Source organism: Pogona vitticeps, chromosome 3, assembly GCF_051106095.1.
Source record: "Pogona vitticeps strain Pit_001003342236 chromosome 3, PviZW2.1, whole genome shotgun sequence".
NCBI classification, from domain to species: Eukaryota; Metazoa; Chordata; class Lepidosauria; order Squamata; family Agamidae; genus Pogona; species Pogona vitticeps.
The window spans coordinates 101,999,324-102,012,098 of NC_135785.1; the positions used below are offsets into that span (position 1 = coordinate 101,999,324).

General features: G+C 44.4%; 1 protein-coding gene and 1 long non-coding RNA gene across 16 annotated transcripts in view; one reads left to right on the top strand and one right to left on the bottom strand.

Moving 5' to 3' along the window:
- Nucleotides 1-12,775, bottom strand: part of GRID1 (glutamate ionotropic receptor delta type subunit 1) — a 911,822-nt gene that overhangs the window by 219,668 nt on the left and 679,379 nt on the right. The gene's annotated exons all lie outside the window — the stretch shown is intronic.
- The window catches only part of LOC144588332 (uncharacterized), a 35,273-nt gene that overhangs the window by 20,401 nt on the left and 2,097 nt on the right, over nt 1-12,775 (top strand). Inside the window, exon 1 of the long non-coding RNA XR_013543843.1 lies at nt 1-11,687. This exon is cut by the window's left edge and continues 20,401 nt beyond it. This is a non-coding gene — a long non-coding RNA (uncharacterized LOC144588332). The remainder of the gene's footprint in view (nt 11,688-12,775) is intronic.

Below are 12,775 nucleotides of genomic sequence, written 5' to 3' on the forward strand. Positions count from 1 at the left end.
AATACTAGAATGTCAGCTCTGTCGGCACTTGTCGCTGAGCGGAGCTCCTTTGCCCTCCCCTCAGGATAGCACGAGACACACAATTCTCGTAGTTACTGGGGGGAGATAACTTTGAGGTTTGAGTTCCCTGGCAGCAGCTGTGTTCAACTCGGTAGGAATTGGAGTTTGGCTGTACCCTTCTGTACCTGACACTGGGTATAATTCCATTCCCCTTAGTCCTTTGCCTTTCAGAGACTATGCTCTCCCTATAGGTGATCACTTGACGCCAGTTATGAAGGAATGTATACGAAAGGGTTTTTATGTAGATCTGTTTGAATTACTAAATAGATATATGGATGCTAAGGAGTGCGAGAAGGAGGATGAGGTAGAGAAAGAGGAGGCAGCGCAAAAAGCCAGAGCACACCTGGGCCAGTTGGTTGCCGGTATTTTTGATTTATGCAGGTACATGGTGGCGTTGTGGGTTAAACCGCAGAAGCCTCTGTGCTGCAAGGTCAGAAGACCAAGTTGTCGTAAGATCAAATCCACGCAATGGAAGGAGCTCCCATCGCTTGTCCCAGCTCCTGCCAACCTAGCAGTTAAAAGCATGTAAATGCGAGTAGATAAATAGGTACCTGGAGGGAAGGTGGAGTACCACAAGACATGAAGGATGCAAACATTGTCACATTGTATAAGAACAAAGGAGACAGGGGCGACTGCAATAACTACCGTGGCATTTCCTCAGCGTTATAGGGAAGCTTGCCCGTGTTGTGCTGAAAAGACTCCAGGTGCTTGCAGAGTCTATCCAGTGTGGATTTCGAGCTAATAGATCCACCACTGACATGGTATTCTCCCTCAGACAGTTGCAGGAGAAATGTAGGGAGCAATGACAGCCACTCTTTGTAGCCTTCATAGATCTCACAAAGACCTCAACTCCTTAACATCATCAGGTCCTTTCATGAGGAAATTAAGGTAGTTTTTGATGGCTCAACATCAGATCCTTTTGACATCCAAAGTGGAGTGAAACAGGGCTGTGTCCTCACGCCAACTCTGTTTGGGATCTTTTTCGCTGTCATGCTGAAGCATGCCTTTGGAAGTGCAACAAAAGGTATCTATCTCTGGACTAGATCAGATGGAAAGCTCTTTAATCTCTCTAGATTGAGAGTGAGGAGCAAAGTCCAACTGAAATGCATGCGGGACTTCCTCTTCGCTAATGATGCAGCCATTGTTGCCCACTCTGCTGAAGACCTCCAACAACTCACGAATCGTTTTAGGAGGCCTGCCAAGACTTTGGACTATCTGCCTGAAGAAAACGTAAGCCATGGGCCAGGGCGTGGAGTCAGCTCCCTCTATTACCATCTCCATGCAAGAATTGGAGGTTGTCCATGACTTTGTGTACCTTGGCACAACGATCTCTGACACTCTCTCCCTATATGTCGAGCTGAATAAATGCATTGGCAAAGCAGCTACCATGTTCTCTAGAAAGAGAGAGTATGGCTCAATAAGAAGTTGTCGGCATATACCAAGATCCAGGTCTATAGAGCCTGTGTCCTGAGCACACTCCTGTACTGCAGTGAGTCCTGGACCCTTTGTGCATGGCAGGAGAGGAAGCTGAACACCTTCCATATATGTTGTCTCCGATGCATTTTTGGTATTATCTGGCAGGACAAAGTCCCAAACAGAGTAGTGTTGGAATGAGCTGGAATTTTTAGCATGTATACATTACTGAAACAGTGATGCCTATGTTGGCTTGGGTGTATCGTGAGAATGGCTCATGGTCGGATTCCAAAAGATCTCCTGTATGGAGAATTAGTGCAGGGAAATCGCCCCAGAGAGAGACCACAGCTGTGATACAAAGATATCTGCAAGTGGGATCTGAAGGCTTTAAGAATGGATCTCAATAGATGGGAAACCTTGATATCTGAGCGTTCAGCCTGGAGACAGGCGGTGCATCACGGCCTCTCCCAATTTTAAGAGTCCCTTGTCCAGCAGGATGAGGCAAAGAGGCAGTCCCAAAACCAGCAAAATCAGGGAGCTAAACAGCGGACAGATCATATTTTTCCTCATTGTGGAAGGGACAGCCACTTTCGAATTGGCCTTCTCAGTCACACTAGACACTGTTCCAAGTCCTCCATACAGAGCACGTTACCATAGTCTCTCGAGACTGATGGATCCCTAATCAGTGGGAAGGTAACGGTGTTCCATGTCTAGTCGCACTGGCCACATGACCACAGAAACTGTCTATGGACAAACGCTGGCTCTACGGCTTGGAAACAGGGATGAGCACCACGCCCTAGAGTTGGACACGACTGGACTAAATCTCAAGGGGAACCTTTACCTTTAATTGTGAAGGCACAATATTGGTGTGCGCTGTCTTTATTTCAGTACAGTGGTGCACCGCATAGCGATGATAATCCGTTCCAAAAAAATCGTCGCTATACGGAGTCGTCGCTATGTGGGGCAAAAAAGCCCATAGGAACGTACTGAAACCCTTTCAATATGTTCCTACGGGCAAAAAACTCACAGTTCTACGGAAATCCTCCATACGGCTGCCATTTTCGCTGCCTGGTAAACGAGGAAAGGGCGTGAAAATACTGCGGGCAGCCATTTTTTCCGGCGGCCATTTTGGAACCGCCGATCAGCTGTTTTTAAAACATCGTTATGCGATAATCGGTAAGCGAAACACTTACCGATCACCGCAAAGCGATGTTTTGCCATTGAAAACATCGTTATGCTTTCGTTTTTGCGATAGCAAAAACCTCATCGCTATGCGGATTCATCGTTAAACGAATCGCTCATTATGCGGGGCACCACTGTATTTGGACCTGATATACAGGACTTACGTGGACTTCCCAGGTCATTCATTACTGATCTATCATCAAAATTTCCTCATGAGAGCATCAATACACATGAACATGTGTTGGGATGAACCTTACCTGGGCTTATGGCTTCAAATCATGAGACCTGCTGGGCCACTGCAGGGTGAGAGGTTTGACAGTGACCACCTTATCAGGAAGACAGGGCAGGTTAACAGTTCCCATACTGGAGTGGGGCAGGTGGTTCAACCCTGCCTGCTCTGCTGGGACTTCAATTCATGAGGTTCCTGTTCCAGGAAACCATGCCGATACAGACATGAGTGTGCCACCTGTGGTGGAGCCCACTCCATTTTGAAATATTTTAAAGGGAGGTCACCAAAAACAGTCAGGAAGGAACAAGGCAGTAACAGGAAGTCTGATGGAGTGGCTGGTGCGACAAAAGGGGCCCAGCCCTGTTAAATTGGAGGTGCTTACAGTTTTGTTGGCTAACTACCCTTTAAAGGAAGTGGGCAGCATATTTTACTTGATAGGTTTCAGTTAGGTTTTTGTATCCCAATTTTGGGGAGACGCAAGGCAACATTTGCCAAAAATTTGAAGTCTGTTCAATGTATGGAGGAAACAGACAAAAAACTGAGGAGGAGGTCCGAGAGGGCAGAGTGTTAGGTCTGTTTGTTCAGCCACCGGTCCCACCTCTCCGAGTGTCTCCTTTGGGGATTGTACCTAAAAAGCCCCTAGGTGAATTCAGGTTCATACATCACCTCTCTTACCCAAAGGTGATTCTGTCAATGGCGGCATACCAGAGGAGCTTTGCACTGTGTGTTATACGTCATTTGTCGAGGCAGTGCACATGATTAGGGCATGTGGCATAGGGGCAGAGATGGCCAAAGCTGATGTAAAACAGGCTTTTCGTCTGCTGCTAGTTCACTCAGAGGATTTTGAGTTGTTACGTTTTTCCTTTGAGGGTGCCTTTTACATGGATAGAGCATTACCCATGGGTTGCTCAGTAACCCTGTGCAGCATTTGAGCACTTTAGCTCCTTTTTGGAATGGGAACTTAGATGTATGGCGGGGCTGTGTAGAATGGCCCATTATTTAAATGATTTTCTTTCTTTTTTTTTGTGGTGCAAAGGATTCTAGGAATTGTAGCCACTTGATGGAAACTTTTGAGAAATTGGCTCAGGAGATCGGGCTTCCTTCGGCTGAGGAGAAAATGGAAGGGCCAACACCTAACATCACATTCTTGGGTATAGAGTTGGATACCTGCCACCAATACTGCAAGCTTCCTGACAAAAAGCTGGCTGACTTGCGGGCCAGATTGAGATAGAAGAAGGCCACCCTAAGACAGTTACAGGAGACAGTGGGCCATTTGAATTTTGCTTGTAGGGTAGCTGCCCCAGGTAGGGCCTTTTTGCACAGACTCTGTGCAGCCATGAAGGGTCTCCACAAACTGTTCCATAAAACTAGGATTACAGCAGGCATGCGACAAGATCTGAAAATGTTGCAACAATTTTTGGATAGTTTTTATGAAGTTTCATTCTGGAAAGCGGAATTACGCCTCCAGAATTAATTCAAAGTTCCAACACACACTGCAAGGTCATTTCCGGGGTCTCTGGTGTGCAGGGACTTGGCCTGAGGACTGGCAAAGGTCAGGCCTGACCAGGGACTTGACATTTCTGGAGCAATGGGCAAATTCAGCAGTCAGATTCTGTTGTGATAATATGGCAGTGGTGCATGTTATTAATAGCATCCAGATCTGAACAGGTCACGAGGCTTGTGAGGGCGTTTGTATTATGCGCCTTAAAATTTAATATAGTATTTCATACAGGGCACATCCCCGGCATAGACAACAATATAGCTGATGGCCTGTCCCATCAACAGATGGAGCACTTCGGGGCGTTGGCTCCAGGAGCTTGCAGGTGGCCAGAAGTCCTCCCACAAGAGGTATGGCGGATTGGAGCCATGAGGCATTACGAGCAATAGGGCTGGCTCTTGCCCGAGGACTCGGCGGGGTTACTTTGCAGTTTGTCAAGAGTTTAGACAATTTAGAGTTCATGAGCAGTTGGAACAGGTGTGGCCCATAGCAGTTGATCACCTACAACAATTCGGCGTCTTTCTTTTTCAAAAGGGCATGGGACCTAGCTCTCTTCAGGGTAAGATGTCGGCATTGGCATTCCAGGCTAAGGCCCTTGGAGTAGCTGATTTCACAGGGGACTTTAGAATTTGTCAGATGATTGAAGGACGGAATAAGGAAAGAATTAGAATGCCCAATGATAGGTCCCCTTTTCTCTCCATGTTTGGTGAATCATGGGGCAGCATTTGTAGTGATAGGTACGAGGCTTCCCTCTTTCAGGCAACACTTTTGACATTTTGGAGCATTTTGTATTAGTGAGGTTGTGGCAGCTGGCAAGCATGACACATCACAAATGGTGTTACAGCTTGCAGATGTCACAATGGGCAAAGACAGGTTAAAACTGCATAGCTGGAGATATGAAACAGATCAATTAGGGAAAGGACCCTTTATCTCACTAGGGGTTTGCTCCATTTTAGAAATATGCCCAGTTAGGGCACTAGAGGATTACCTCAAGAAAAGGGGGGGGGGAGATCAGGGCTACTTATTTTGTCATAGTGACAGTACCCCAAGACAAAATACCAACTTTGGAAGGTAACTTGAGCTGCTTTGGAACAAGTGGGTTTGTCTGGATGCCACTTTGGAACCCACTCATTTCACATTAGGGCAGCGTCCACTGCCGCTATGCTATGGGATGGCCCAGAGGAATTCAGGAAGGTGGGGAGATGGTCCTCCCATAGATACAAACTTTACATGCGGGACTAGTCACAGCTGTAGGCTGCTGCTGGGCTCTTTCTCTCTCTTTTTCAGATGCAGAGCGACCCAAATGGCAATTGAGGATCCTGTTGCTGGGTCACAGTTTCAGTCATTGGGCGGCAGATTATGCTGCCAGGATGGCATGGGGCTGAGTTTTGGGACTGCAGCCAGCAGCAAGCTTGGAATGGCTTGGCCGGAGGGGCATGCTTTGGGTCGATGTTTCCAGCATGGCAGACACAGCGGCAGCTGATGCACCCACAGATGCGTTGCTGGTTCATCTGGGGGGGGGTAATGACTTGGCCAGGAGAAGTGGCAAGTCCCTTGTGCTGGACATTCTGGCTGATTTGAGGAGCTGGAAGGCAAAGTTCCCGTTTTCAAGAATAGTTTGATGCACGATTATTCCTCGGCATGGTTGGAGAGCTGACTGCAATGCTAGTTGCATAAACAGAGCATGTAGGAAAGATAATAAGGAAGTTTGCAGAGCAATGGTTAATGACTTAGGATCAGTAATAGGACACCCGGAGAGCCAATTGGATAGACCGGAGCTTTATAGAGGTTCATTTATCTGAGGCTGGTTAAAAGATTTTCTTGAGGGATCTTTCCAGGGACCTGCATGCAGAAATTTTCAGCTGGATGGGAGGGGGGAATGGAGCATAGCAAGCTTGCCCAGTCTGTGGCGGGTAGTGTGGAAGGAAACTGAATCAGTGAGTGCCCATGGAGTTCAAGCAGTGTATAGCAGGCCTGAACTTTTGGCGCTGTGGATCGTGAGGTTACAGTGCTGGGAGGAAAGACCTGCTGGGGCCCTCCCTGGGCTGAGGGCTGCCAAAGGCTGGGGGCTTGCATGCCCAGGGGGGGTCTTGATATTTCGCCAGCCGAGGTCATGTTGTCTTAGGGACAGCATGACAACAGGGTGTGGGACTCGCCGTATAGGTTGGTGAGGGGGTCCTGCGAGACCTTCGGCACCAAACCTGATACCGCACCAGCACAGGCCCCTGGTTTCTAAGCCATAAGTTACGGCATGTTGATTTAATAAAGTTTGGCTCTATTTATACCCATCACCTGTGTCTCTCCTCATTATTCCGGAGTGGGAGGGCAAAGGAATGTGTGGGCTTCATCCACATGCAGTTGTAGCAATCATTGTTCATTTACAGTCAGAACCAATGTGATGTTATTCATCAGCTATATATTTGGATGTCGAGGCATTCCAGTTCATTGTCTCTTTACCTTACCTCACAGCGAGATGGGTCTCAGCTTAACCTCAAACCTACACTACACTTCCTGTTGTAGCATGAAGCTACAATGTTGTACAAATTAAATCAATAGTACTTAGAATGCTTCTTCCTTTGGATGAACTGTCTCCTTAGTATCAATGACGCTGCAATGCACCATGGGACATTTCATCACTCCACACAGGTGGCATTTATTATACTTCTAATATCGGGAAATTGATCTCCCACAGACATCCGAAAGAAAAAAAATATGGCAGATAATTCTTTTAAGAAATCATGTGTCTTAACATTCACAGATCTTTCCATAGTACTGTTGTAACTGAATCAATATTTCTCATTCCTTTGTTAGCTAATGGACAGCTTTACAATAGAAGGTACCAGAAAGAAAGTGCTAATCAAAATTAATGATGGCCTTACCAACTGGGAAAGAAAAAAGCACCAGTGATAAGCACCAGGGTTCTATTTAGAAGTCAAACCACCCGTGGCTTCAAGGATGTCACTCTCCCTTGAGCAGTTATCACACAATTACTAATTATCTGAGAATGGCCCATGCAAATAAACCTCACACGTGATGATGATGATGATTTCAGTAGCAAAACTGGAAACTGTTTTGTATTAACAAGAAATGCTTTACTGGGCTTTAGTGCAGGCCCCTGGAAAGAACCCCATTCACTTTCAAGCATGTTCTGTCTGCTCACTCTCTGTGTCGCTGGCCATGCCTCATGACTTATATATTTCTGAGTTTCCCTTCTAGACTCTGTCTTAAAGGAGATTACTCTTTAACTCATGCAGTTGGTGCAAATGCTCTCTCAGCCACACACGAAGAGTTCACAGACAACTGGAACATATAAGGGCAGAAGAAAATATAGAGAAGCTGTATATTATGTCAGTTTGGAAGAGGTGTTTACATATACTTAGATAGCTAAGAATGAAACAAAGGGTGACTAATAGCAGCAAAGTACATTTTGTCCTTAAGGGCAGACATATTAGGTCTGCAGTCACTCAGGTTTCAATCCTATGCCCAGTTGAGTGGGGCCCCACCTCTAAATAAATATGGAACACGGCTGTCAGACAGAGATTATATGCAGTGTCCATGATCTAACTTTTTTCATCCCAAATGGTCCATCATGACCAGCAGTTCTCAACATTTGCATTCCAAGATGTTCTGGACATAAGTTTCCACAATCCTAATCATTGGCCATGCTGACCAAGACTTCTCAGTCTTCAAGTCCAAAACATCTGAAAGATCAATGGCTGAGAATCACAGAACTAGATGACACACATCTGGAGGTATAATTGGCAACAACAAATAATGTTGCAACTGAAGTAACACTGAATTCAGACTGCATCCCCATCTTTCCATTAAACGAGAAGACACTTTACATGAATAAAGAATGCATCTCAATTATACTTGCCAAATTTAATGTGGTTACTTCTCAGTTCAAAATAGGGGAGAGAGAAAAGCCACAGCCAGACAGAAATAAACCATGAAACCTGATCTATCATGACTCCTATCTCTGGTTTCCAGTATGCCATGCCTGAATAAAGAATTCAGAAAGGTTCTTCACCGTCTCCTCTGGTAAAACCAGAGAAGTTGAAGGGTTGGGTTAAAATTCTTGGCCCAAGAATATTTTATGGTGTGCATCTGCCTACCTTGTTAAATCAGGAAGAAAACAACATGCCAGTTGTAAGGTAGCCACATTCAGGACTCCCATCTTGCATTAAACTCAGTGAAATCCAAAGGCTCATCAATTCTCACTTTGGGGCAACAGAGTCTGAAGAATTTTAAGGGAGTTTAGAAAGGATTCATGAAATGTCCTTATCGTTTTGATCCTAGAGAATGTGACACTGTGTCAGTGATATGGTTTTTAGGAGAAATTCTCATCAAAGACCAACTCTAAATCCAGCATTGACATGCATGGAATAACATCCTGCAGTGCTGTCATCCTATGAATCCAATTACAGTGCAATTAAAATGCACTAGATTTGTTTCTCTGTATTTACAGCATACATCTGCACTATATAACACATAAAGGTCACAGAGAGATTTGAACACGTTTTCTAAATATAACTAGCAGATAAGAAAATTCTACACGTTCTCCTCCTGCCAAAGAGTGAGTAACTAAGTCTCTCTGTATGTGCTTGTGTGTGCGCGTGCGCGTGTGTGTGCATATGTGCAAGTGTCAGTCAAGTCACGTAATTAACCCCTTGGGGGGAAAATGACACACAACCTGGCAGGCCAGCCACTGAACAAGGCACTCTGCAGAAATCCAAAATCCAGCTGCAGCTGCAGAAGCCTGAGGGGAATCGCCGGATTTCAAAAAGTACATTTAAAGCCATTCCAAATTGCAGTAGCACTCCTGGAGTTAATATCGAGTTGACATTTCTATTAGAAACTCAGACATTCTGGGTTTAATATCTCAGCCATTCCAAATTGCATCGTCCCAGAACTTGGCAGGCAGGTTGTCAGCCTCAATGCTGTTTCCTGATCCCAAGCTAAACTGTTTTTAAAAGATTAAGGTGTGTGCGTGTAGTTGTTTTTTTTTTATTTTGTTTTTGTTTTTTTAAATTAAGGTAACAGGGAGAAAGTGGCTGTATTTTACCATCTGGATAAGGACTTTATAGCACAAGCCTCATCATTCATGAAAGGCTGGGAGGGAAGAAAACCCCTTTATTTGCTCAATGTATGGTCCAGATGTTTAATGCTGATTCTTGAATTTGAAACCAAGGATAAATGAGGTTATAATAAGGTATGTTTGAAATGCCTAGAAACTTTAGATGGTGCGCTGCTTTACATATTGGTCACAGGTTTAATATATCAACCCTACCCTGCCTCGCTCCAGAACAATCTGGTCCACTGCAGATTAGATTGTTCAGAGATTTAATCAAAATGCATTTTGAAAATTAATACAGGGACTTCAATTGGTGCAACATGTGCCACATCATTAATGTCAGAAACAATAAACATCTATCTGTTTATCCATCCTGCCTGCCTGCCTGCCTGCCTGTTTGATAAACAAAAAACCTTGGGGAATATTATACTGTAGTCAATTTTTTAAAAAATCCAAAAATTGAACTAAATGATATGACGATGGTGATGTCAGCAATCCAATAAGCAAAAACCAAGCCATGATCAGTGGGCCTCAAAAACATGACTGAACAGCCAAGCTGTAACTTGGTGCCACACTTCACTCAAAGGAATGACTGCTTTCTTATAAAATATGGCTGTTGCATGTCTATCATATCTCTCTCGGCCCATAACAACAAACCATTATAAATAAAACAAAATCAAATTCTGCACCACATCCAGAATTATATGGACCTCTTATATCACTTGTTCCTAGGACCACTCCCAGGAGACACAGGCTAAATGTGTTCTGCATGTAAAGGGAGCTGCTGCTGGAAGTCCTATGGAACACCTCCCTTCATACACATATAAGAGTTCACTAAGATAGTGAAGGCACATATGTGAAACAACAGAAGCTGGGATCTCAACATTGCTCCTACTGACTAAACACTCTCCAAAAACTTCATGAATGCTTTCGCTTCTAAGTCACAAACAATAACTGTATATTAGGGGTACAGTATATATCCTTGCTGATCTAGTCTTTGTAGGCAAAGATGAGGAACTAAAATATTCTTCTCACCAGTAAGGATAGGCAATTCCAATACAGTTCTTGTGTTGGCAGAAATGATATTTTGCACAAAAAATGGCCCTGGCAGGGGTGTGACAACAGACTTTTTTACACACTTCCAGACTCAAAAGTCAAGTCTACAAGTTTTCAGAGACATGCTATGTGTGCTTAGCTAGATTAGAAAATGCCTAATAGAAAAATATATGCAGGGCTATTCTTTTTTGAGAATGTAAGAGGCAGTAGACAATTTAATTTTTTTCCACCTCCACATGGATAATATCATGCCCTCCCAGAAGTCAGTAATACTCTCCAGTTTGATTTTTGCATCTCGTGTGTCATTGAAAATTCATCTCAAAAGTTGCTAACACAAGAGCTATCACAGTTATCACACACTGCCTTACAAGGAACCTGGGTGCTCCAATTCATGGCAGAATTTTTCCCCAAGAATTGCTAGCTTTCATCTATAAAAAAAAAGAGTTGCTGTTGCTCCTTCACTGCAACGTGAGATAAGTGTGTGTGTGTGTGTGTGTGTGTGTGTGTGTGCGTGCGTGTGTGTGTGTGTGTGTGTGTGTGTGTGTGTGTGTGTGTGTGTGTGTGAGAGAGAAGCACAATAATTCATTGTTTGTCCCAGCCTAGCCTACAGTATGATGCAGGGAGCCAGTGTGGTGTACTAGTGCAGTGGTCCCCAACCTTGGGCTCCAGATATTGTTGGACTACAACTCCCAGAAATCTTCACCACCACCTCTGCTGGCCAGGATTTCTGGGAGTTGAAGTCCAAGAACATCTGGAGGCCTAAGGTTGGGGATCACTGTACTAGTGGGTAGGATGTCAGACTAGGACTCAAAACAGCTGAGTTCATCACTGCTTAGCCATGAAAACCCATTCCTTGAACATCTCACATACTTTGGAAAGTCTTACTAGGGTCTCCATAAGTCAGAAGCAATTTGAGACCACATAACAACAGTAAAAATAATCTATGTTGCAGGACTACTTTGATGATAAAATGAGAATGCCATTTGCACTTGCATTTCCAACTGGGGAGCTTGGCTGAGGTATTTTAGTTCTCACACAGTTTAGCCTCTGGGTGAAAAAATGGCTTCTAATCTTAGGAACTGTGACATCTGAAGCTTTGACACGGAATGAGACCTGGAGCTAGCCATCATTGGCTCATGCTGACACACTTCCCCTTGGCTGCTCAAGTTGTCTACGTCATGAAAGGGGGATCAGGCTCTACAAATTGTCCTCTGCTAGGAGACAGGCTGCTTGTTTGTCCTAAACCCAGTAAAGAGTGAATTGGCTAAAGAAGAATTACCATTCTTCTTTAATAGGATAATCAATGCCTGGGATACCTAATGAAATAAACCAAATAGAACCAGACATCCTTGAATGGCAGCGAACAACCATTACCCACCTGCCTTCCTAGGCCTGATCCCTGTGGTAAGACTGCATGGCCTACCAATCTAGAACCCGACAAGGAGAAACAAAGCACCTTCTGCCCTTTGAAGGTCTTCAGACAATCTTCCCAGGTGTCCTATCAAGCCCCATGTGGGCATCCTTTATATTTCCCAGGAGCAGATCAGAATGAAGACTGCACCACTCCACTATGACTACAGAAGGCCCACTACCCAGTGACCAATCTGTTTGACCCTTAGCTCCTTCCGGTCTGGCAGCACAGCACTGCAGCATTTTTAGTTGAACTACCCATGCTAAACAAAGGAAAAGCAGGCCTCCTTCTTGTCGTCATTTCTGTGATGCTCACAGGAGTACCCATTGAAAAGGCATCTAGGCAGCCCTATGCTGCCCTGACTCTCAAAGGAGGAATGGGGAGCAAATAAGTTTTTTTCAAAGTGGATCACGACTGCAGGCACGAAGCAGAAAGCTCTCACCTAAAGATGCTCAAAATGTCATTTCCCTAGTCCCACCAATAAGCACAAAATGATTGTTTATTTTTACATAACATTTTCTTATTCATTCCTAAGAAAGAAACAGCCTCAATAAGCCCCAGCTGCAGTTGATGGTTACAAAACATGTAAAATATCCAGATTAACTTATGTCGTATTGTAATTGACAAGGAATGGCTCATTTCAGTGGTATGGAACACTTTTTCTAAAAGCCATATCTGAATCAAACTACACAGCTTAGAAAGCTGATGTTTCCTCAACATTTGCTTCTTTCAAGCCTTGCTGTATATTTTCAGTTTTTCCACCTCAGGCCAAAAAGCCAAATGGATAATACAGCAAATGGTGTTTGCTGTCTCTGCAAAGCGGCAATAATGCAATGCAATTCTCTCCGATTT